At 42.7% G+C, this 27,819-nt stretch overlaps 1 pseudogene; it reads right to left on the reverse strand.

Moving 5' to 3' along the window:
• Positions 1-27,533, reverse strand: LOC124152458 (annotated as a pseudogene).
• Positions 27,534-27,819: the final 286 nt, after the last annotated feature.

Here is a 27,819-nt window from a genome sequence, read left to right on the forward strand (position 1 = left end):
AGCGAGCTTGACCACCCAATCATGTCCGTCGCCTCTTACGACAAGCATTGCCTTTCACGGCAAGCATGGGTTGCTGAAGACCTATTCTACCCCGGATCTTCACGGGTCACAAGTAAACTGGGAATAGTCTGTTAAAAACACATCTTACAAAAACAATATAATATCACTGGACATAGTCTCACTAATTCCATCAACAGCAGCAGGAAGTGGGTGAGTATGGTTTTTACGCCGCTTTTACCAATATTCCAGGAATATCAGAGCGGGGAACACCAGAAATGGGCTTCACACATGGTACCCATGGCGGAATTGAACCCGGGCCTTAGACATGACGAGTGAACGCTTTAACAACTAGGCTACCCCACCTCCCCATCAACGTTAGCAACTTGTTTAACAACATATTGCCTAAAAGGGCCATCAACTATAAGTAAACATACCTGGTAAAGACATGAAGACATACATAGCTGTTGTGATACACATATTACATGGCATGTCGTGTTGCTTACAATGTGTAAATATTGTCGATTCAGCATGGACAGATGCATCTATAACACATACATAGCATCACATAACAACATCGGAATAGTGCACAGGTCTAGAATCCTATTCTGACAACACGGCAGAGATATAGCTCGAGTGTTCAACAGAACGGAATATTCCATAGCGTCGGTTTCCTCCAGGGGCACTCCTGGTCTCAATATGCAGTCATGCAGGCTGACGATGATGAAGTTTAACATTTGTAATTCAAGTACGAGTCATAATTATTTTTGTCACTGACTTGTCGCTGCTGGACTACAGCAGCTTTCTTCTTTGCTCCGTGGAACCGTTCCATATTGGCCTGGTGTGACCTGTGAGCAATTCTGTGGGATGAATCACTTGCTGTACCAAGTTCCTGAAAGAATAGGAGGACTTCCTTACATGTGACTGGAGTGAGTGAGTGATTTACACCCTTTTTGGGCAATATTCCAGCAAAATTATGGTGGGGGACACCAGAAATGGGCCTCACTCATTGAGAGGAATCGAACTCAGGCTTTCGACAAGCTGAGCGATTGCTTTAACCACTGGTCCACATTTGTCTGGAGCAGTATATTATGATTACAACATTAGTGAACACATGGTCAAGTATGAGGTGTTTATTTGGGATGAAGAGAAAAAGAAACAGTTCAGACCTGACCTGAAACAAACTACTAGGGAAATATTACAAAAACTGTAAGCTGGTGAGAAAATGAACGTTTGCACTGCGTTTTGTCTAAAATGGTCAAACGTGAAGTTTGAAAAGGCATTCGGAGACATCCTTCAATATATACAATATTTATATACAATATAAAATATATAAGATATATATAGACAATAAAGATAAGATAATATAGGACAAAAGATGAAATTTGAAAATACTACTTGGCAAAAGGTAGTAATGGTCAATGTTTGTGCTTTTCATAAAGTTATCGTGATTTCTAATAAGATCTTGTAAAAAACCCAAAACTGTATTCGGAAGCATATGGTCTTAAATTGTTTCTATGGCAACAGAATACCAGTGGGACAGAAGTTCACCTTCATTCAATGATTCAAATGACTGCTAAACCAGCTAAAACCATACTACACTCCGATAAGATACAACACATAATGATATATGTTAACTGAGATTTTTGAATACCAAAGATCTGAAATATTATCATGTGAAGTTGCTGTTCTTTTCACTCAAGATACGATCTGTTTTTCTTTGCTTTATTACAATTTATATTTATAATTTCAATAATTAGTATCTGTTAAATATATGCAAACAATAGCATTAGAATAAATTGACTGCACTTAAGAAATGGTATCTCCAAACAGAGCAAATGTGATTCTAGCCTTTTTGTATATGGCATATGAAAACTACAAAGCAGTAACGTTTGGATAAATAGCAGCCTCAAATCAATGAAAAACATGTTTTGAGTTTCTACCTAATGACGCTTTCACAAATGAAGTAATACCAACATATGAGGTTATATATTTTAAATGAAGTATTTCAATCCAATTTTGTCAACTTAATCTTCAAAAATTCTAGTGACCTTGACCTTTACAAGTTGACCTTGACCTTGACAACTGTAAGCTTGGAGGCCACGTGTGCCAAGAGTGATGATAATGTTTCAATGAAATGCTGTCCCCCTAATAAGTTATTCATTATTCTTTATTACTTACCCAGTGTTTTAAGTTGCAGGAAATGTCCGTTTCAAGTTCTTCGCATTCATTAAAAAATGCAAATTGTTCTTCACGTTGTTCCACTGTCTTTGCACCTCTCTTAATCATATTCTTGGTTGCCAATCTGAATAAAAGTAAAACTACAATTAAATAATGAGTTGGATTTCCACTACTTTGAAGACTACTTCAGTTGTATCACAGCATGACAGCTTGATGATGGAGGTCTATCCGAAGTGATGCAGGTCTTAGACACTCACTACTATATTGACGCCTACATATACGAGTATGAAGCTGACAAACCAAGGACCGATGAAGATCCGGGATAGAATAGGTCTTCAGCAACCCATGCTTGCCGTAAAAGGCGACTATGCTTGTCATAAGAGACGACTAACGGAATCGGGTGGTCAGACTCACTGACTTGGTTCATGCATGTCATTGATCCCAATTGCGTGGATCGATGTTCATGATGTCAGTCACTGGATTGTCTGTTCCAGACTCGATTACTTACAGACCACCGTCATATGGCTGGAATATTGAGGTGTGCGGCATTAAACAACAAACAAACAAACTGACAAACCAAGAATTATAATTAGCGTGAAACGATTGAATCCTTAAACACAGGTTTATAGCACGTCTGAGGGATGCAGCCCTGCACAGTCAATTCCGGTACCGTAGATAACCGGGTCACCCATCAAACTACACTGATACACATTGAGGTAAGGTGATGGAGTTTGACATCGTGTTCATAATTATTGCACTTATAGTGCGACGTGCATGTACGTGTGTGTGGCTGCTTGTACTGGTCTGGATTAATGCCAATTTTAAACTGCTAGTCCGCTGAGATACCATGCCACAGTTAAACATGAATACCCCACTCAGACACAGTATACTGACTCTGAGCCAGTCCTTGTTTTAGCCCCTTAATGCCGAGTACCAGACAGGGTAACAACAAGTACCATCTTTTAACGTCTTTTGGGATGCTGTGGCTGCGGAACGAACCCCCGACCTTTCGCTCTGCAGGCAGATGCTCTACTACTAGACCACTGAGGCGGTGATTGCAGTGAGGATGAATAGTGTTTGCTGATGGTAAATGTAAAGCAACATAAAAATCTTGTAGGTCTGTTGTGATCTTGTCATTACCCCAGTCTTAGGGGATTCTCAATGTCAAGTACCCTGGACCCACTTTTATTTCTACCACTGTATTTGCAAAGATATCCTGGTGATAAGGTTAGGCAAATGAATTTGAATTTACCATTTTAAATCATTTGGAACACAGAAATTATACTGGGATTTGCAATGATGGAACAAATTCTTTTTCGGCAATATATCAGATCACACAGTCCAACACCATGCTCAGGACCCTTGAAGATCCGGGTTAGAATTGGTCTTCAGCAACCCGTGCTTGTCGCAAGAGGCAACTGACTGGATTGGGTCGTCAGGCTCGCTGACTTGGTTGATGCATGTCATCATATCCCACTTGCGTGGATCGATGCTCATGATAATCAATCACTTGATAGTCTGCTCCGGATTTGATTATTTACAGACTGCCATCATATAGCTGGAAAACTTCTGAGTGCAGCGTTAGACAACCCCCCCCCAAAAAAACAACAACAACAACAACACACACACACACACAAAAACCACACCCCAAAAACATGTTTGGTTGGAAACCATTGGAACACAATGCCTAACTACCACACAATAGTTAAGTAAATAGTTTTCTATTCTGAAGCTACTTACAGTTGTGCCCTAGCCTCACGAGGGGCTCTGTTCTTTGCCATCTCAGCCGTCTTCTGCATCGTGGCCAATCCCACGACTGCTACATTGATGTTCTGATAACAAAGATAAAGGACGTGACCATCTTTAGAATTACAGTAAACTACAGCTTTAACGAACTCAAAGAGACAACTAACATTAGTTCTTATTAACCTAAGGTCGTTATAAGCATATGTACAGCATATTTACAGAAAATGACGGGACAATAACATAAGTTTGTTATATCTGTTGGTTCGTTATAAGCATGTTTGTTATAAACGTTTACTGTAGAAAGAAAATATGTTACTTTCATGGGTGATAACTTGTCAGCAAGTAACAAATCTCACAATCTCTCCTAACAATATCTACCATTTCCAGAATATCTGTTCTTGATTTTCTGAACAAGTCTCCCATTGGAAGCCTTGCACTGGACTAATTATTCTCAAGCTGATCTCCATGTTACCATCAGGTACAAATAAGGTTTTTTTAATTTGTTTTCCAAATCTGATAAAAAGTTCATTTAATTTTTCAATTGAAAAATATCTTCTAATAATTAAATAATTATCTGAAGATTATAATGACCATTTCTAGTTATAAATTTAGTTAATAAATTATTACTATTTACCTTAATGGATGAGTGAGTGAGTATGGGTTTACGCCGCTTTTAGCAATATTCCAGCAATATCACGGCGGGAGAAACCAGAAATGGGCTTTTCACATTGTACCCATGTCAGGAATCGAACCCGGGTCTTCGGCGTGACGAGCGAACGCTTTAACCACCAGGCTACCCGACCTCCCCCGATGGATGAGTGAGCGAGTATTGTTTTATGCCACATATTAGGCTAAAATAAAATAGTCTCGGTTCTCAGGCATGCATACATCCTCATTAAGTCTGCGGCACGTTTCGTTTTTATTTCCACATTTTTTTTTAAAACCCTTATATTTGAAAACAATGCGTTCCAATATAGCGCGCAGTTACTTCCCTTGGCATCTTGTGTTATGGTCATGGCGGCAACAGGAGTTTGTATGCTTGTTTATGTAGGGAGGCCCTTTCCCAGGTTGATGGTACACTGTACATTTGGTCATATACTAGTTTGAACAAGCACAAAAAACACTTCCCTCCCACAGTATAATTTCAAAAGTCATTGCCTGAGAACCATTTTTTAAATTTTTTAAACCTTATTCCACGAATATGGTAACATGCATGACTGTAACCTTCAAACACTTAGTTACCAGACGCCCTCTTGCTCGATGGGAGCAGTATGTAATTGCACACTGTTTGTAAATAAATTGCATGAGTTCTTCAAACAGATGTCATGTGTTACCTCCTCCATGACCTTCCTGTCCTTGGTGAACTTGTGACTCTTGCACATGACGCGGAGACACTTCATGCCGTTCTTGCGAGTGTAGGCGATCTGAACCTAGAACAGAGAAATGTGTCATTCATCAAATCTGGATACATCTTCACAGAAAGGCGAGCAAGTGAGTATGGTTTTACGACGCTTTTAGCAATAGTCCAGCAATATCACGGCTGGGGACACCAGAAATGGGCTTCACATATTGTACCCATGTCGGGAATCGAACCCAGGTCTTCTGCGTGACGAGCGAACGCTTTAACCACTAGGCTACCTGACCGCCCTCTTCACAGAAAGGAATATATAGTTTTTGACTGTCTTCATCAATAGCAGTGTATTACTTTGAGAATGAAAGTCAAGAGGTCCTTGTCTAGGCAGATAACCCCAGGATGCCAGCATCCAAAAAAACCTCTGCACTGCAATAGCATTTTGAAGGGGACATTGAGAATAAAATGCTTGAATTCAGTGATTCTTTCTACTTTTTATTATTGTAGTCCTTGCCGTAAAAGACGACTATGCTTGTCGTAAGAGGCGACAAACGGGATCGGATGGTCAGGCTCGCTGACTTGGTTCATGCATGTCATCGATCCCAATTGCGTGGATCGATGCTCATGATATCAATCATTGGATTGTCTGGTCCACACTGGAATATTGCTGAGTGCAGCATTAAACAACAAACACACAAAACAAACAAACAAATATTATTGTAGTCAAGTTCAATATGGTTAATGAGACATTCTAGAACTTCAATTCTTTTCTTAATATGAGAATGATATATCTTCCTCATCATCGTCACACTACATGGACTATCTCACATCCCAGTTCTGATCCAGACTGGAGTCCCGACGGCCATAACAACATGCTGTTTGAGTATTTGGGCTTTGGTTAATCATGTCCCACAATCACCATGGCAACCTTCATAGTGATCAATCCTGGTCCTGACAAAGCAGTGGTGGATATCATGAGCAAATATGAACCGGCTTATATGACAAACTGAGAGTTGTCCAAGGTATATATAAACATGCACACATCACATTTTTTGTCCAAAAAGCATTGGAAACTTTGGTTTTCACTTTTCTTCCTGAGGCAAGAGAGTTAACTGACCATTAAATTCCAGTTTCAACTCTTGCCGAACTAGCCTGGAATTATGGAGTTATCTATTGGCTGAACTAACGAATCAACATCAGGTTCGTAAAATGCCATGCAGATTTTGGTCGACTGCAGGATTTGCAAAGGGTGTGTAGCATCAATTTGGTGTCAAGAGATAGTTTCCAAATCTTTTCATGTTTTTAATCACGATGCTCAAGTGATTTGATGCACCCGAAGTAAGACCCGTTTTATCACAATATAGACTTGGATTATCGATCAGATAGTCTTGGCTGGTCGCCGCCATTTTGTTTAAAGTAAATGCAAGTGATATGAGAGGATGAGTCTTAGTCGTCAACAGGAGGGACATAGAAGGGACATTACATTAATAGCCACTTGTGGCGCTATGATCGAGCCCAGAAAAGTTTGGTAAGGGTGGAAACTGGACATTTACAGTCAGTTATCTCCCTTCCCTCGGGACGTTGGGGTTTTCAGCTCTGACATCCCCATCTGAAAGATTTGGGATGAATAAATCAAGGACAGTACCTGGAAAGGGATTTCATCAATATCTGGGATGGTGTCCGGATCTTTGAGTTTGAAGTTAAATGTGAGATCCGTGTCCTTCAGGGCGTTGCCCACCTCTTTCACCAACCTGCTGCAGTCCTGGAACAGAGAAGACATACTGTACCATAATGGTTTTGTTTGTTTGTTTGTTGTTTAACGCCGCACTCAGCAATATTCCAGCTATATGTCGGCGGTCTGTAAATAATCGAATCTTGACCAGACAATCCAGTGATTTACATCATGAGCATCGATCCACGCAATCAGGATACGATGACATGCTTTAACCAAATCAGCGAGCCTGACGATCCGATCTCATTAGTCGCCTCTTACAACAAGCATAGTCGCCTTTTACGGCAAGCATGGGTTGCTGAAGACCATACAGTAATGAAACACAGAAAGGGGTAACATGTATCTGTGTAAAAATGTCAAGTTTCTATCTGAATTCAAGCAGATGATTTCAAGCAGAGGAGTGAGTGAGTGAGTGAGTGAGTTGGGTTTAACACCGTTTTTAACAGTATTCCAGTTATATCACGGCGTGTCAGCTTAATGTGGGAGGAAAGCCCGAAGTGATGCAGGTCTCGGACGTTTACCACTTCGGTGAAACCCACGAGCACGGGTATGGTGCTGACAAACCTAGAAACATAAGCGGGGCGAACCGGGATTCGAACTCAAGCAGAGGAACAAACAAACAGAAGAACAACAGTGTGCTGAGACAATTAAACACTCTCCAAAACATAAAAGATTCAAAGTATGATTACCTTTGGATAACCTTCTTCAACAAACACAAGGGATGGATGCAGCAAGAAGGTAACATGAACTGATGAAGCCACGATCTTGTTCTGCCAGATGAGGCGCAGCTCCCGGACAATCTCCATGGGGTTTAGGACGTTGACGGTGCCGCCTGAAGCCAGTGCACACGCACTGACAGCTGCATCCCGTCAGGCTCTCCCTCCACTGCCATGATGTTGATGACGATGTTCTTCGAACGAGCATAGTTGCCGATCTGGAATTACATAGAAATGTATATTTTTGAAACAATAACAGGTAATTAGATTTCCTTATCATGCTCAAGCCAAATCCATCGAACATGACACATTTAGTCTGCATTGTTGAACATAAATATTCTTAAAACTGAATGTGCATCAGAAACTGAAAGGGTGAACTTAATCATGAAGAATACTCAACTGATGATAAAAAGATAAATAAAGAATCACACCTCAACTGCACTTATTCTGGTAAATATGATACACCTGCTTGAAACAGGATGAGTGAGTGAGTGAGTATGGTTTTACGCCGCTTTTAGAATATTCCAGCAATATCACGGCGGGGAACACCAGAAATGGGCTTCACACATTGTACCCATGTGGGGAATCGAACCCGGGTCTTCAGGGTGACGAGCGAACGCTTTACCCACTAGGCTACCCCTTCGCCCCTTAGGTGTAGATGCCATGGCGCTCAGAAACGACAGGGGATGTAAAATATCCACGACAATGTAATAGCATAGAAGCACATTTTCAAATTTGTATTTCCTCTATTATATTCATATTGAAGATACAGAAATCGGACATGCTTGTCTGTAATCTGATTTGCATACCGAGAACACTGATTAACTGTTTAGAAAGTTCATCAGATCTTCATGGAGAAAGGTATCATAATGGAGTAACAGGTCTGAAAAAGATTGAAAATCTGACCTAATTACCGTAAATCTTGAAATTAACGCGAGCATGAATTAAATGCGAAAAATGCAAGTAGTCTTTGCTCGCATTGATGAAACTTCGCATTTATGTCTCGAAATGACTATCAACAATAAGACGGCCTCACTGCACACTTTGGATAGCGGAAATACCAACTTGAATATATACACAAACATGGTTGACTGAGCAGCAGTTGTAACAAGTACATAACAATGTTATTCAAAGAATAGGTATTACGCAAAGGGCATCCAGTGAGTTATCACTGCTGGGGTCATGAGTTCCACCCACTCGTGTCAAGCTTGTTGACAATTCCGCATACCAAATGGTGAACTGTTGTTGGTTCAATTATTTTATTGCCTTTGAACTACCTTAATGTCAGGGGCGGTCGGGTAGCCTAGTGGTTAAAGCGTTCGCTCGTCACGCCAAAGACCCGATATTGAGCCGCATTTTTGGTAGGGGTCAGCAGTCATATTATTTTGGAGACGCATCATTTCCAGATTTACAGTATTTATTGCAGCAGAATCACAGCTTACGTTTGTGTAGAATTCAGAGTCATGGGCATCGTCAGTCATGGAGCCAATGCCGGAGTTTGGAGCCCCATCAGTACACAGCACAATCTCTGATGAAGGCACTTCACTCACAAATCCAGCACATGTTGCCAGTGCAGGGCCAAGTGCTGTACAGCCTCGCGTGTGCAAGTCTGCCACCTTCTCCAGCAAACCACTGGAAAATTGTTTCAATTTTGTATTATACAAGCAATACTATTTCATATCACAGACAATTTTAAGAAATCTCGACTATTCATTTTGAATTATTACAGAAAACATATTGACATAAATTGTCTTCATACATGGAAAAAATCAAACATTTTAACAGTTCCAATTAATAAATTAAAATAAATAGCTTTAGTTAATATATGACACGTTCTGAAACTGTTCCCAAGTCCTTCACTTACTCATGAGAAAGTCGCAGAGGTTTAATCTCATTTTTATCTGCTAGTTTTTTCCCGTTCTTGATGAGTGCATCAAAGTCGTTCGTGTTAACTCCAGTGACTGTTTTAGGTTGTCCCGTCCCATCACCTACGATCTCGATTACTGAGTCAAAGAGGACCAGCATCACTTGTTTTTCCGGCTGTTCCAGTTTCAGCAGCTCCACCTGTGTGTAACACGACAAGAGATTGCCATCATACAACCATGCTTGTTGGTAAAGATAACTAATATTCACATGACCTTAAACCATTATATGCATAATCATATTAATACAGTTTATTTAGGAGATGTTGTGATTTGATACCTGTGACTGACCAATCAGAATCAAGTAATTACCACATTCATGGTACAATATGTACATGTATTTAGTGATGAAAACCTGTATTTATCTAAGATAAATACCTAACCTGAAGTAAATAACCTTATGAGACGTGGTAAAGTTTACATTTAACTTGTGGCTGTGCCATTTATGAAGATACCAACTTTTACATGTCAATCACTAAGAAGTTATCTGACAAAATGCAAAGATCCTGTATTTATTATTTATTCTGTGATAAATACAATATTTATTTAAAACACAAAATTGCTATTTCATTCCAGTGAAATCTACTGTGTACCTCATCACAGCCTCTTTGATACACTCCAGCCTCGACTTAGCCTCCAGCGTCTCCCCACTCCGAGCCTGCTTCCATGCCGCTAAAACAGACACAAAGGATCATGGACAATTGAAAATCTTCCTTTACAACTGTTCAGTTCTCAAATCCAAGAGCTACATTCATTTTGCATCTTCTGCTAATGTCACACACTGCATCTGGAAGTTCTGTTGCACAAAGCCTAATGTCACACACTGCATCTGGAAGTTCTGTCACACTAAGCCTAATGTCACACACTGCATCTGGAAGTTCCCACACTAAGTCTAATGTCACACACTGCATCTGGAAGTTCCCACACTAAGCCTAATGTCACACACTGCATCTGGAAGTTCTGTCACACTTAGTCTAATGTCACACACTGCATCTGGAAGTTCCCACACTAAGCCTAATGTCACACATTGCATCTGGAAGTTCTGTCACACTTAGTCTAATGTCACACACTGCATCTGGAAGTTCTGTCACACTAAGCCTAATGTCACACACTGCATCTGGAAGTTCCCACACTAAGTCTAATGTCACATACTGCATCTGGAAGTTCCCACACTAAGCCTAATGTCACACACTGCATCTGGAAGTTCTGTCACACTTAGTCTAATGTCACACACTGCATCTGGAAGTTCCCACACTAAGCCTAATGTCACACACTGCATCTGGAAGTTCTGTCACACTAAGCCTAATGTCACACACTGCATCTGGAAGTTCCCACACTAAGTCTAATGTCACACACTGCATCTGGAAGTTCCCACACTAAGCCTAATGTCACACACTGCATCTGGAAGTTCTGTCACACTTAGTCTAATGTCACACACTGCATCTGGAAGTTCCCACACTAAGCCTAATGTCACACACTGCATCTGGAAGTTCCCACACTAAGTCTAATGTCACATACTGCATCTGGAAGTTCTGTCACACTTAGTCTAATGTCACACACTGCATCTGGAAGTTCTGTCACACTAAGCCTAATGTCACACACTGCATCTGGAAGTTCCCACACTAAGTCTAATGTCACATACTGCATCTGGAAGTTCCCACACTAAGCCTAATGTCACACACTGCATCTGGAAGTTCTGTCACACTTAGTCTAATGTCACACACTGCATCTGGAAGTTCCCACACTAAGCCTAATGTCACACACTGCATCTGGAAGTTCTGTCACACTAAGCCTAATGTCACACACTGCATCTGGAAGTTCCCACACTAAGTCTAATGTCACACACTGCATCTGGAAGTTCCCACACTAAGCCTAATGTCACACACTGCATCTGGAAGTTCTGTCACACTTAGTCTAATGTCACACACTGCATCTGGAAGTTCCCACACTAAGCCTAATGTCACACACTGCATCTGGAAGTTCCCACACTAAGTCTAATGTCACACACTGCATCTGGAAGTTCCCACACTAAGCCTAATGTCACACACTGCATCTGGAAGTTCTGTCACACTTAGTCTAATGTCACACACTGCATCTGGAAGTTCCCACACTAAGCCTAATGTCACACACTGCATCTGGAAGTTCCCACACTAAGTCTAATGTCACACACTGCATCTGGAAGTTCCCACACTAAGCCTAATGTAACACACTGCATCTGGAAGTTCTGTTGCACAAAGCCTAATGTCACACACTGCATCTGGAAGTTCTGTCACACTTAGTCTAATGTCACACACTGCATCTGGAAGTTCTGTCACACTAAGTCTAATGTCACACACTGCATTTGTAAGTTCTGTCACACTTAGTTTAATGTCACACACTGCATCTGAAAGTTCTGTCACACTAAGCCTAATGTCACACATTGTATCTGAAAGTTCTGTCACACTAAGCCTAATGTCACACACTGCATCTGGAAGTTCTGTCACGCTAAGCCTAATGTCACACACTGCATCTGGAAGTTCTGTCACACTAAGTCTAATGTCACACACTACATCTGAAAGTTCTGTCACACTAAGTCTAATGTCACACACTGCATCTGTAAGTTCTGTCACACTAAGTCTAATGTCACACACTGCATCTGAAAGTTCTGTCACACTAAGTCTAATGTCACACACTGCATCTGGAAGTTCTGTCACACTTAGTCTAATGTCACACACTGCATCTGAAAGTTCTGTCACACTAAGTCTAATGTCACACACTGCATCTGGAAGTTCTATCACACTTAGTCTAATGTCACACACTGCATCTGGAAGTTCTGTCACACTAAGTCTAATGTCACACACTGCATCTGAAAGTTCTGTCACACTCAGTCTAATGTCACACACTGCATCTGGAAGTTCTGTCACACTAAGTCTAATGTCACACACTGCATCTGGAAGTTCTGTTGCACTAAGCCTAATGTCACACACTGCATCTGGAAGTTCTGTTGCACAAAGCCTAATGTCACACACTGCATCTGGAAGTTCTGTGACACAAAGCCTAATGTCACACACTGCATCTGGAAGTTCTGTTACACTAAGCCTAATGTCACACACTGCATCTGGAAGTTCTGTTGCACTAAGCCTAATGTAACACACTGCATCTGGAAGTGCTGTCACACTAAGTCTAATGTCACACACTGCATCTGGAAGTTCTGTTGCACTAAGCCTAATGTCACACACTGCATCTGGAAGTTCTGTCACACTAAGTCTAATGTCACACACTGCATCTGGAAGTTCTGTCACACTAAGTCTAATGTCACACACTGCATCTGGAAGTGCTGTCACACTAAGTCTAATGTCACACACTGCATCTGGAAGTTCTGTCACACTAAGCCTAATATAAGACACTGCATCTGGAAGTTCTGTCGCACTAAGGTTAATATCACACACTGCATCTGGAAGTTCTGTCGCACTAAGGTTAATGTCACGCGCTGCATCTGGAAGTTGTGTCACAATAAGCCTAATGTCACACACTGCATCTGGAAGTTGTGTAACACTAAGCCTAATGTCACACACTGCATCTGGAAGTTGTGTCACACTAAGCCTAATGTCATACACTGCATCTGTATGTTCCCACACAAAGCCTAATGTCACACATTGCATCTGGAAGTTCTGTCACGTTAAGTCTAATGTCACACACTGCATCTGGAAGTTCTGTTGCACTAAGCCTAATGTCACACACTGCATCTGTATGTTCCCACAGTAACCTAATGTCACACACTGCATCGTAAGTTCTGTCACATTACGCCTTATGTCATACATTGCATCTGAAAGTTCTGTCAGACTAAGCCTAATGTCACACACTGCATCTGGAAGTTCTGTCACACTGAGCCTAATGTCACACACTGCATCTTGAAGTTGTGTCACACTAAGCCTAATGTAAGACACTGCATCTGGAAGTTGTCCCACACTAAGCCTAATGTCAAACACTGCATCTGGAAGTTCTGAGTGTCTAACCCTGTAGTTCTGGGACGTCTGCCTTGGCATCCATTGAGCTGCTGATGTCCATGCAGTAGACAATTATTCCTGGCGTGACCTTATGGACAACCTCAGCCGCCTCCTCCTCTTTCTCTGTTGCAGGACTCAACATGTAGTCAAACATCAACTCTCTGGGTATCTCCTCCGAGGTCACGTCTAGTTCTTTGTTCTTTTTCCCGCAATACTCGCTGAAAGGTAGAACACAATTCAATGTCACACCTCATGTCACTCAATGCATATTACAATTCTGTGCACCGTGAAGATCCGGGGTAGAATAAATTTTCAGCAACCCATGCTTGCCGTAAGAGGCAACTATGCTTGTCGTAAGAGGTGACTAATGGGATCAGGTGGTCAGGCTCGCTGACTTGGGTGATGCATGTCATCGTATCCCAAATGCGTGGATCGATGCTTATGGTGTCAATCACTGGATTGTCTGGTCCAGACTGCCGTCATATAGTTGGAATATTGCTGACTGTGGCGTTAAACAACAAACAAATATCAATGCTGTAGCAATGAGGCTTACTTTTCCATCCGAAAAAAATATTTGATGTAAATATGTCAATTAAAACATTGGCACTGACCACAAAGCTGAGAAACGATCTTATTGAAAATAATTTATCAATTCTCCACCAATGCATGATACAATTCTCAGTGCCTTATAAACTATAGTGTACGTGATGTCACTTATAGTGGTGTCATTTATGGCTTTCATAATATATTTAATGATTTGTGAAAAACCAGCCAATTGAAAAGTAGTTTGGCACTAACCAGGTCCACTGTCTTGTAGCTCCATTGTCTATGAGGCTTGATGTCTGGCACAGAACGGCATCACACTTCCTGCACCGAACTGGATCCCCGGTCACAAGGTGTGGATCATCGGCCAGTGTACCCAGGGGGATGTGCACCACATTGCCATCTATCTTCTTTTTTCTTGATGGGGGTCCTAGGTCCAGGGGGAGGGGGAGGTGGAAGGGGAGAGGAACTGCATTTCTCTTTTCTTCTTCCACTAAATACTCTCTTCAGGCTGGACATGACGCCACCCTTCTTCTTGACTGAGAGGAAATAACTTCATAAGAAACATTGATGTACTGACTGACATTAAACAACAAATGTCACCCACCAGGAGGGGCCCTTATGGGTGAAATATCACATTTTGACTTTTCATTTATTTTAAAACTATAGCATCTTGACAGTAACACTCAATTGCCAACTTATGGTTGCTGAAAGGTTTTGTAATAATGTTTTTATAACATTACAAACTAACAAGAGAAAAATTAGAAATTATGGCGATCTTCACTGAAGTAAGTTCCCATCAAACTGTCTTTATGACGTCACAGCCCAATTGTATCTTAGCACCCATAAGTTACATTTTCTCCTGGTGGGACACAAATGAGAAAAACAATTTTTGACAATATTTTTGTTTCATGGGAGGAGTGTGCCCTAGCCAGGCAGATTTGTTTTTTTCTAAATGATATTATTTTAAGTTCTTATATTTTCCTAAACTCTGAGGCATTGTAACAGTAAATTTGAACATTGCATGAAATTGAATGATGTTAAATCAAAGCATCAATGCCTATTCCTCTATGTTGGTCCTGTTATCAGTGAAAGTCTCCTTACAAAGCACATAACAAAATGGGAAATGCTTAATTCTTATTTGGGACTTTTTCCTACATTTACAGTAGACTTGGGGCTGATATGGGCCTGGAAGCAAGTCTAGATAAATCCCTGCTTAATGGGTTTTCAAGTAATATTTACAGCTGTTTGGAAGATTAAACTGATAGCTCCTGAAACATTACTGAACAAACAAACTAAGGGATAATGAATATTTTTGGGAAATTTTTTGGTAGTGAAGATTGAGCAACCCCATTTAATAAAAATATCCCCAAAAGTATTCAGGATCCTAACATTTTTTGTTCAGTATATATTAGAATAAGCAATCAAAATATCTCAAAACTGACAAAATGTTACGTAAAATGGAGGCCATTGGCAAAGCATGATATAGTCCGAAGACCAATCCCACCTTTTTCCACCCCTATAATAAATGACCAGTCCCTTTAAAACTTATTCATCAGTCATATAAGGGTAATTTTCTTTTCTCTTTTGCCATGACAGTCCTAAAAAATAGACCCAATGTTGAAAGCTTTCTTCTCACATTCTCTGGGATCATATCTTCAGAGAATTAACGGTGATCCTTGTTTCCAGACTGACATGGCTATAGTGCTGTAATCCTGATAGATTTATTGAAATTCTTACAAAATATGTAATCGGTAACACAATTATTGCAATTTGAAAAACATTGGAGATAAAGAGACATACCCCCGTATGAGGTAGCGTTTTGTTGTAGTCCACCAGATGCCTGTGTTGGTACTGCTGCTGCGGACTTCTTTTTCCTTTTTTTGCCTCCATCTTGGGAAGACCTTGGACGTTGATCATCTTCCTGTAGGAATCTTCTATGGTGGGATCATAGTTTTCTACAAACGTGTCTTGCACTAGACGCAAGGTGACAGACGACTTGCCCACCCCACCTGTTCCCAGGGTAGCTAGCTGCAATGTTAAAGTGGAATGACATGAAACAGGGGCGTAACTAATGGAAATTAAAATGTTAACTTAACAGACTGCTTTTTGAATCAGGGACACACAAAATAATTTAGACAACAGTATGAAATCTGTGCCATCACTCAGCGGAAAAACACATCACAAGAGGCCCCACTCATACTTTTTATCGGCCAATCAGGAAATGAATTCTGTTATCGGGTGTGGCCTAAACTTGGAAACATATACACCAACAGAGACCATATATCAATATATGGTCTTTGACACCTGACACCAGAACATCAAAAACAATTCCTTGATTAACCAATCTTTTGTAAAGTGACTAAGTCCTGAACCTGTTCAGGTTTCACTAAATATGATTTCATTTCTCTTCTGTACATGAATAGCCACTCGGTACCTTGTATTCAATGCCTTGACGTGGGATTGTCCTGAGTAACGCTTCAATGGCTTCAGTGACGTTTTCCCCTGTTTTGGCCGATGTCTCCTTGAAGGGCATGTTCTTCTTAGTGGCCAGATCGTTACCCTCCGCTGTGGAAACAACTCGCTTGGCATCCAGATCAGACTTGTTACCGCAAAGAACCTGTATAATATATAAAATAAATAGAAAACATACATACGCTTCTTACATGATAGCAGAATCTGGTAGGACTGGTCATCTATTGTAGGGTATGGAGGGTCAGGGAGGGCCACCAAAAAATATGATAGTCTCCAGGGGAGGGTCATTAAAATAATACACATATTTGCGGAGAGTGATGAAAATGGGCATTTTATGATAAAATATTGAGTGCTTTTGCGTTTTGTCTTTTCGGAGAGGGTCATAAAAAAATGCACAAGGACATGGGGAAGGTCATCCAAAAATATGACAAGCATTTGGGAAGGGTAATTATTTTCAGTGCATTGATCTGACTCCCTTTACTAAATGATCGGTTCCTAAGTGAAAGTGTTGATTTTGATGCCACTTTACCACTCCGCCAGCAATAGATCCGTGAAGATTCCGGGGTAGAATAGGTCTTCAGCAACCTATGCTTGCCGTAAAAGGTGACTCCGCTTGTCGTAAAAGGCGACTAACGGAATCGGGTGGTCAGGCTCGCTGACTTGGTTGATGCATGTCATCGATCCACACTGCATGGATCGATGCTCATGATATTAATCACTGGGTTGTCTGGTCCAGACTGGATTATTTACAGACCGCCGTCATATAGCTGGAATATTGCTGAGTGTGGCGTTAAACAACAAACCAACCAACCAACCTCCAGCAATATCACAATGGGAGACATTAGAATCTGGCTTCATTCATTATAACCATGTGGGGAATTGAACCCTGTCAGTCTTTGGAGTGCCAAGTGAACACTTATACCACAAGCTTAGGCCACAGCCCTTCAAAGTGAAATGAACCATATTAATGGACACAAATGTCTTTCCTTGATGACTGTACTGTTATGATATAACTGTAATATTGTTCCCAGTGAAACACATTTACTCATTTACTCGAAATAAAATATTATACCTACAGCATATATTTTTCCCCCCTGTTTACTTGTTTCCAGGAAAGTAAACATGGCCGTTGCTTCCTCGAACGACTCCCTGTTCGTGATGTCGTACACGATGATGAAGCCTTGAGCTGACCGAGTGTACAGATCTCGCATTGCGGAGTACTCTTCCTGCCCGGCTGTGTCGAGGATGTCCAGCATACATTCCTGAAACAAAGATACTATCTGTAGTGACAGGATTTGTGTCTGCCATGTTGAACACAACATTGGCAGTCTCCGCAGGTTCCTTTGAGTTAAGATTATGTAACGATAATGGCCAAAAGTTCGTTTTTGATGTTTACCCGATTGCCCGTGTAAAATATTTCTTTTCTTGTATTATATTTCCTATCATGTATTATATTTCCTTTCTTGTATTGTATATCCTTTCTTGTAATGTATTTCTTTTCTTGTATTGTATTTCCTACCTTGTATTGTATTTCCTATCTTGTATTGTATTTCCAATCTTGTATTGTATTCCCTATCTTGTATTGTAGTTCTTTTCTTGTACTGTATTCCTATCTTGAATTGTGTTTCCTATCTTGTATTGTATTTCTTTTCTTGTATTGTATTTCCTATCTTGTATTGTATTTCCTATCGTGTGTTGTATTCCCTATCTTGTATTGTATTTCCTATCGTGTATTGTATTTCTTTTCTTTTCTTGCATTTCCTATCTTGTATTGTATTTCTTTTCTTGTATTGTATTTCCTATCTTGTATTGTAATTCCTATCTTGTATTGTATTTCCTATCTTGTATTGTATTTCTTTTCTTTTCTTGTATTTCCTATCTTGTATTGTATTTCTTTTCTTGTATTGTATTTCATATATTGTATTGTATTTGTATCTTGTATTGTATTTCCTTTCTTGTATTGTATTTCCTATCTTGTATTGTATTTCTTTTCTTGTATTGTATTTCCTATCTTGTATTGTGGTTTCTTTCTTTTATTGTATTTCCTATCTTGTATTGTATTTCCTATCTTGTATTGTGTTTTCTTTCTTGTATTGTATTTCCTATCTTGCATTGTATTTCCCATCTTGTATTGTATTTCCTATCTTGTATTGTATTTCCCATCTTGTATTGTATTTCCCATCTTGCATTGTATTTAATATCTTGCATTGTATTTCCTATCTTGTATTGTATTTCTTATCTTGTATTGTATTTTCTTCCTTGCATTGCTGATATCACTACTATGTTTTAACAAGTATATCATGTATAATTCCAGAGTCGTCAAAGAAATATCAAACAGCTTAAATTTAGACTTCATAAACAAACCAGTTTTCAAAAAATGTCCACAGAGAGATTCTAGGGTATCTCCTCCAACACCCCATCAATTTTCCAGGGCCAAGGTAGCAGTTGCCATGACACCCAAAATGTACCATGAATGCCTAATCACTGTTAGGCCACACTTATCCTTGAACTTGGTTTACAAATCCACTGGCTCCAAAAAAACATGAAATGTGAAAAAAGAGCACTTGGGTTAATATTCCACCGACCAGAATGAAGTAAAATGCCAAAAAACACACAAAAAAACCTCATTTTCTGCCGCTATCAATATAAATATGTTATTTATCAAAATTAAACCATTTGAAAAATTATCATAAAAACTCTCACCCACATTTTTCTTTTTTATATTTCATTTCATACCGGTACTTAACATTTTAAGAAAAGAAAAAAATTGAAATTTGGATGTTTCTTCTTGAAACAATCAACCAAAGTCATCAGTATACCAGTCATAGTATTATTAAAGCAAATTTATTAATATAATTTCGTATGGATTTTTAATTCAGGGACATGTTATTAATTCTGTGTATTTATCTGTCAATTGTCATGGCTGTCTCACCATCTTATCCTTATCGGTCTCCTCACCTGAGGATGGGTCAGAGTAGATGACTTCTTCCTCGTCATCTCCAAGGTATACAAAATTGCTGCCGAAATCCATCTGTAATCATCAATAAAAACATTTTAATATTGCTATTGCCAAATATTTATTACACACAAGTATATTGTTTCATGGGCTTGACTTGTCTAATCCCCTACCGGTCACTGAATCCCCATCCTTGCCTCAAATGGCTGGCAAAACAAAGATTTTACAAACAAATAAGTTGTATCATTGATATTCCAAGAAATGTCATGCCTGTTTGGTGACAAACAATATAAGAGATTAAAAGTGTTAAGGGATGGTGGGACAGCCTAACCGTATAAGTACACGGATTTGATACCCCATGGGTATGTGTGAAGCACATTTCTGGTGTCCCCTAATCTCCTTCAAATCAGATCTTAGTTCTCATTACTCCGACCTTTGTTTTTAGAAGATTCGGAAAACTTCTATTTTGTTATTACGCCAAATGCTAAACTAACAAGAAAAAAAGTGAGCGTGGCTCACTAATACCCCCGACCCGCCTAGTCTATCAGTAGGTTCAAATTAAATAGCTAGGATAGGGTTAGGGTTTGAAAAATTCATAAAATATGGAAAATCAATAAAAACATGTTTTTTCTTTTGACTGCACCCTTCTATATAACACAGATTATATGTACAGAGTTTGAGATGAATCCACTGAATAGTTTAAGAGAAATCGCGCGGACAAAGTTTTCGGACGGACGTTAGGGTTTGAAAAATTCATAAACAAATAGAAAAACAATAAAAACATTTTTTTTCTTTTGACTGCACCCCTCCATATGACAGACATATATTATATGTACTACTTTTGAGATGAATCCACTGAATAGTTTAAGAGAAATCGCGCGGACAAAGTTTTCGAACCTTGTTATAACTATATACCCCCGACTGTTTGTCGGGGGTATAAAAATAAGGCATACAATACATAAAATGAGGTTATAACTAACGCTGCACACATGACAACATTACTGTTTCAAGAAAACAAAACAATCAGAAATATATTTTGCATTTATTTTTGTTTAACCTACAATGATGTACAATAAGATATGTCTTTGCCATCTCTACTAACCTCCCATCTTTGCTCCCGACCCCCACCATCCCCTTCTTACTTTCCAACTTTGTTCCCTTCACAAAAGTCCCTCTTAGTCTCCTCTTCATCAGCTACCCATCTTAGCCTCCTCTGCAAACTACCAATCGTATCCTCCTCTGCCAACTACCCATCTTAGCCTCCTCCACCAACTACCCACCTCAGCCTCCTCCACCAACTACCCATCTTAGCCTCCTCAACCAACTACTCCCCTCAGCCTCCTCCACCAACTTCCCATCTTAGCTTCCTCAACCTACCCACCTCAGCCTCCTCCACCAACTACCCATCATAGCCTCCTCAACCAACTACTCCCCTAAGCCTCCCCAAACAACTACCCATCTTAGCCTCCCCCACCAACTACCCATCTTAGCCGTCTCCACCAAATACCCACCTTAGCCTCCTCAACTAACTACTCCCCTCGGCCTCCCCCATCAACTACCCATCATAGCCTCCTCAACTAACTACTCCCCTCGGCCTCCCCCATCAACTACCCATCATAGCCTCCTCAACCAACTACTCCCCTCGGCCTCCCCCATCAACTACCCATCATAGCCTCCTCCACCAACTACCCATCTTAGCCTCCCCACCAACTACCCATCTTAGACTCCTCCACCAACTACCCATCTTAGCCTCATCCACCAACTACCCATCTTAGCCTCCCCACCAACTACCCATCTTAGCCTCCTCCACCAACTATCCATCTTAGCCTCCTCAACCAACTACTCCATTCAGCCTCCCGCACCAAATTCCCATCTTAGCCTCCTCCACCAACTTCCCATCTTAGCTTCCTCCACCAACTACCCATCTGAGACTCCTCCATCAACTTCCCTTCTTAACCTCCTCCACCAACTACCCATGTTAGCCTCCATAACCAACTACCCCCCCCCCCCCCCCTTAGCCTCTCCCATCAGCTACACATCTTAGCCACCTCCATCAACAATTCTCTTAGCCTTCTCTGCCAACTACCTATCTTAGCCTCCTCTGCCAAATACTTATCTTAGCCTCCCCTACCAACTGCCAATCTTAGCCTCTTCAACCAACTACCCACCTTAGCTTCCTCCACCAACTACTCATCTTTAAAGGCTCCTCTACCAACTACCCACCTAAGCCTCCTCCACTAACTACACATCTTTGCCCCCTCCACCAACTACCCATCTTAGCTTCCTCCACCAACTACCCATCTTTGCCTCCTCCACAACTACCCATCTTAGCTTCCTCCACCTACCCACCTCAGCCTCCTCCATCAAATAACCATCTTAGCCTCCCCCACCAACTACTCCCCTCAGCCTCCCCCACCAACTACCCATCTTAGCCTCCCCCACCAACTACCCATCTTAGCCGTCTCCACCAACTACCCATCTTAGCCTCCCCACCAACTACTCCCCTCAGCCTCCCCCACCAACTACCCATCTTAGCCTCCCCCATCAACTACCCATCATAGCCTCCTCCACCAACTTCCCATCTTAGCCTCCTCCACCCACTACCCATCTTAGCCTCCTCAACCAACTACTCCATTCAGCCTCCCCCACCAAATTCCCATCTTAGCCTCCTCCACCAACTACCCATCTTAGCTTCCTCCACCAACTACCCATCTTAGCCTCCTCAACCAACTACTCCCCTCAGCAGCCCCCCCACCCCCCACCCCCCCCCCCCCCCCCCCCTCCACCAACTACCCATCTTAGACTCCTCCATCAACTTTCCTTCTTAACCTCCTCCACCAACTACCCATGTTAGCCTCCTCAACCAACTACCCCCCTTAGCCTCCCCCATCAGCTACACATCTTAGCCACCTCCATCAACTATTCTCTTAGCCTTCTCTGCCAACTACCTATCTTAGCCTCCTCTGCCAAATACTTATCTTAGCCTCCCCTACCAACTGCCAATCTTAGCCTCTTCCTCCAACTACCCACCTTAGCTTCCTCCACCAACTACTCGTCTTTAAGGCTCCTCTACCAACTACCCACCTAAGCCTCCTCTACTAACTACACATCTTTGCCCCCTCCACCAACTACCCATCTTAGCCTCCTCCACCAACTACCCATCTTTGCCTCCTCCACCAACTACCCACCTTAGCCTCCTCCACCTACCCACCTCAGCCTCCTCCATCAAATAACCATCTTAGCCTCCCCCACCAACTACTCCCCTCAGCCTCCCCCACCAACTACCCATCTTAGCCTCCCCCACCAACTACCCATCTTAGCCGTCTCCACCAACTACCCACCTTAGCCTCCTCAACCAACTACTCCCCTCAGCCTCCCCCACCAACTACCCATCTTAGCCTCCCCCATCAACTACCCATCATAGCCTCCTCCACCAACTACCCATCATAGCCTCCTCCACCAACTACCCATCTTAGCCTCCTCCACCAACTACCCATCATAGCCTCCACCACCAACTACCCATCTTAGCCTCCTCCACCAACTACCCATCTTAGCTTCCTCCACCAACTACCCATCATAGCCTCCTCCACCAACTACCCATCTTAGCCTCCTCCACCAACTACCCATCATAGCCTCCTCCACCAACTACCCATCTTAGCCTCCTCCACCAACTACCCATCATAGCCTCCTCCACCAACTACCCATCTTAGCCTCCCCCATCAACTACCCATCTTAGCCTCCCCCATCAACTACCCATCATAGCCTCCTCCACCAACTACCCATCTTAGACTCCTCCACCAACTACCCATCTTAGACTCCTCCACCAACTACCCATCATAGCCTCCTCCACCAACTACCCATCTTAGCTTCCTCCACCAACTACCCATCTTAGCCTCCTCAACCATCTACCCATCATAGCCTCCTCCACCAACTACCCATCATAGCCTCCTCCACCAACTACCCATCATAGCCTCCTCCACCAACTACCCATCATAGCCTCCACCAACTACCCATCTTAGACTCCTCCACCAACTACCCATCTTAGCTTCCTCCACCAACTACCCATCTTAGCCTCCTCAACCATCTACCCATCATAGCCTCCTCCACCAACTACCCATCATAGCCTCCTCCACCAACTACCCATCATAGCCTCCTCCACCAACTACCCATCATAGCCTCCACCAACTACCCATCTTAGACTCCTCCACCAACTACCCATCTTAGCTTCCTCCACCAACTACCCATCTTAGCCTCCTCAACCATCTACCCATCATAGCCTCCTCCACCAACTACCCATCATAGCCTCCTCCACCAACTACCCATCATAGCCTCCTCCACCAACTACCCATCATAGCCTCCACCAACTACCCATCTTAGCCTCCACCAACTACCCATCATAGCCTCCACCAACTACCCATCATAGCCTCCCCCACCAACTACCCATCATAGCCTCCACCAACTACCCATCTTAGACTCCTCCACCAACTACCCATCATAGCCTCCACCAACTACCCATCATAGCCTCCTCCACCAACTACCCATCATAGCCTCCACCAACTACCCATCTTAGACTCCTCCACCAACTACCCATCTTAGCTTCCTCCACCAACTACCCATCTTAGCTTCCTCCACCAACTACCCATCTTAGCCTCCTCAACCATCTACCCATCATAGCCTCCTCCACCAACTACCCATCTTAGCCTCCTCCACCAACTACCCATCTTAGCCTCCTCCACCAACTACCCATCTTAGCCTCCTCAACCATCTACCCATCATAGCCTCCTCCACCAACTACCCATCATAGCCTCCTCCACCAACTACCCATCTTAGCTTCCTCCACCAACTACCCATCATAGCCTCCTCCACCAACTACCCATCTTAGCCTCCTCCACCAACTACCCATCATAGCCTCCTCCACCAACTACCCATCATAGCCTCCACCAACTACCCATCTTAGACTCCTCCACCAACTACCCATCTTAGCTTCCTCCACCAACTACCCATCTTAGCTTCCTCCACCAACTACCCATCTTAGCCTCCTCAACCATCTACCCATCATAGCCTCCTCCACCAACTACCCATCATAGCCTCCACCAACTACCCATCATAGCCTCCTCCACCAACTACCCATCATAGCCTCCACCAACTACCCATCTTAGACTCCTCCACCAACTACCCATCTTAGCCTCCTCCACCAACTACCCATCTTAGCCTCCTCAACCATCTACCCATCATAGCCTCCTCCACCAACTACCCATCATAGCCTCCTCCACCAACTACCCATCATAGCCTCCTCCACCAACTACCCATCTTAGCCTCCTCCACCAACTACCCATCTTAGCCTCCCCCACCAACTACCCATCATAGCCTCCTCCACCAACTACCCATCATAGCCTCCTCCACCAACTACCCATCATAGCCTCCTCCACCAACTACCCATCTTAGCCTCCTCCACCAACTACCCATCATAGCCTCCTCCACCAACTACCCATCTTAGCCTCCTCCACCAACTACCCATCATAGCCTCCTCCACCAACTACCCATCTTAGCCTCCCCCATCAACTACCCATCTTAGCCTCCCCCATCAACTACCCATCATAGCCTCCTCCACCAACTACCCATCATAGCCTCCTCCACCAACTACCCATCTTAGACTCCTCCACCAACTACCCATCATAGCCTCCTCCACCAACTACCCATCTTAGCTTCCTCCACCAACTACCCATCTTAGCCTCCTCAACCATCTACCCATCATAGCCTCCTCCACCAACTACCCATCTTAGCCTCCACCAACTACCCATCATAGCCTCCTCCACCAACTACCCATCTTAGACTCCTCCACCAACTACCCATCATAGCCTCCTCCACCAACTACCCATCTTAGCCTCCTCCACCAACTACCCATCATAGCCTCCACCAACTACCCATCATAGCCTCCACCAACTACCCATCTTAGACTCCTCCACCAACTACCCATCATAGCCTCCACCAACTACCCATCTTAGCCTCCACCAACTACCCATCTTAGCCTCCACCATCTACCCATCATAGCCTCCTCCACCAACTACCCATCATAGCCTCCACCAACTACCCATCATAGCCTCCACCAACTACCCATCTTAGACTCCTCCACCAACTACCCATCTTAGCCTCCACCAACTACCCATCATAGCCTCCTTCACCAACTACCCATCATAGCCTCCACCAACTACCCATCTTAGCCTCCTCCACCAACTACCCATCATAGCCTCCTCCACCAACTACCCATCTTAGCCTCCACCAACTACCCATCATAGCCTCCTTCACCAACTACCCATCATAGCCTCCACCAACTACCCATCTTAGCCTCCACCAACTACCCATCATAGCCTCCTCCACCAACTACCCATCTTAGCCTCCACCAACTACCCATCTTAGCCTCCTCAACCATCTACCCATCATAGCCTCCTCCACCAACTACCCATCTTAGCCTCCACCAACTACCCATCATAGCCTCCTTCACCAACTACCCATCATAGCCTTCACCAACTACCCATCTTAGCCTCCTCAACCAACTACCCATCTTAGCCTCCTCCACCAACTACCCATCATAGCCTCCTCCACCAACTACCCATCATAGCCTCCACCAACTACCCATCTTAGCCTCCTCCACCAACTACCCATCATAGCCTCCTCCACCAACTACCCATCTTAGCCTCCTCCACCAACTACCCATCATAGCCTCCTCCACCAACTACCCATCATAGCCTCCACCAACTACCCATCTTAGCCTCCTCCACCAACTACCCATCATAGCCTCCTCCACCAACTACCCATCTTAGCCTCCACCAACTACCCATCATAGCCTCCTTCACCAACTACCCATCATAGCCTCCTCCACCAACTACCCATCTTAGCCTCCACCAACTACCCATCATAGCCTCCACCAACTACCCATCATAGCCTCCTCCACCAACTACCCATCATAGCCTCCACCAACTACCCATCTTAGCCTCCACCAACTACCCATCTTAGCCTCCACCATCTACCCATCATAGCCTCCTCCACCAACTACCCATCTTAGCCTCCACCAACTACCCATCATAGCCTCCTTCACCAACTACCCATCATAGCCTCCTTCACCAACTACCCATTTTGGCCTACACCCTACCTCACCCTACCCAAACTCCATATACACCCCAATCTATTCTCCCATCCTGTCATCTTTTACCAGGGTGACCAGTAAGTATAAAGATTTCACTTTACAAATCTGTACATAAGTATGGACAACACCCATGTCGGGAACGTCTGTCCATCCATGCGTACAGTAGTTATGGCATTAGTTAAGGCATGCGGTAGGCCTAGGGCAGTACGACATAATAGTTGGTTCGTCAATACTCCCATAACATGGCAAATCAACAATAGAACGTTGCTTATTCCTGATAATAAATTCACGAATACGTAATGTATAGCGCGATGGGCTATCAATAGTATCTAGTACTATCTACCGTTATTAGAGAATCAGGAAATTTACAACAACCCGGAAGTGTTTCGCGTGGGTCGAGAGCGTTCTAAGCTCAGCACAGGCCCGATCGATGTTCCAACTTCATTCGTAAAAGGAACGCGCACTTGAGTCTAAAGACATGCGATTGTCTTCCAACAGTATCTGTTACTGAATTAAGCGTAAATTCGCATTGCCCCAGTTCATATCATCCTTAGCGATCTATACAAGTACTCGCAGACGAGGCCGAAGTTCGGCCTCAACACATGTGCATAATATTGTGTGTCAGTCACTGTGAAGCGATGACAGTTGATTATTTGAACGATGCACACTTGCAGAGCCAACACACCTTGTTTCTGTGAATGTCTTCCTTCCTACTCAGGTGTATTTCTCGTTTGTCAGATCAGCAAAATCCTCTTTCTGTCGAGTTGTTCGTCGCGTTTATATATTGAACGTCATCTGTTATATTTAGCCTAGCAATTTGATTGGCTAGACTGAATCAGTTGCTATAAATAGATTCAATAACAATTCCACGTGGTCAGCTAAATCGAATCCCGTTGAAACAGTGCAAGCGTGTGTAGTAGAACTACTACGAACCGAAAGCAGGTATCCTGAAACAGATGTAGTACACATTTTGAAACCGTACAAAGAATTAATTATTGTACAACAATATTAAGCCATTGAAATGTATCATGTATGTGAATAGTCCGTTTTCTCAAAATCATTCTGAGGCA

This window comes from Haliotis rufescens, unplaced genomic scaffold (genome assembly GCF_023055435.1).
Source record: "Haliotis rufescens isolate VD_foot unplaced genomic scaffold, xgHalRufe1.0.p SCAF_74, whole genome shotgun sequence".
NCBI lineage: Eukaryota > Metazoa > Mollusca > Gastropoda > Lepetellida > Haliotidae > Haliotis > Haliotis rufescens.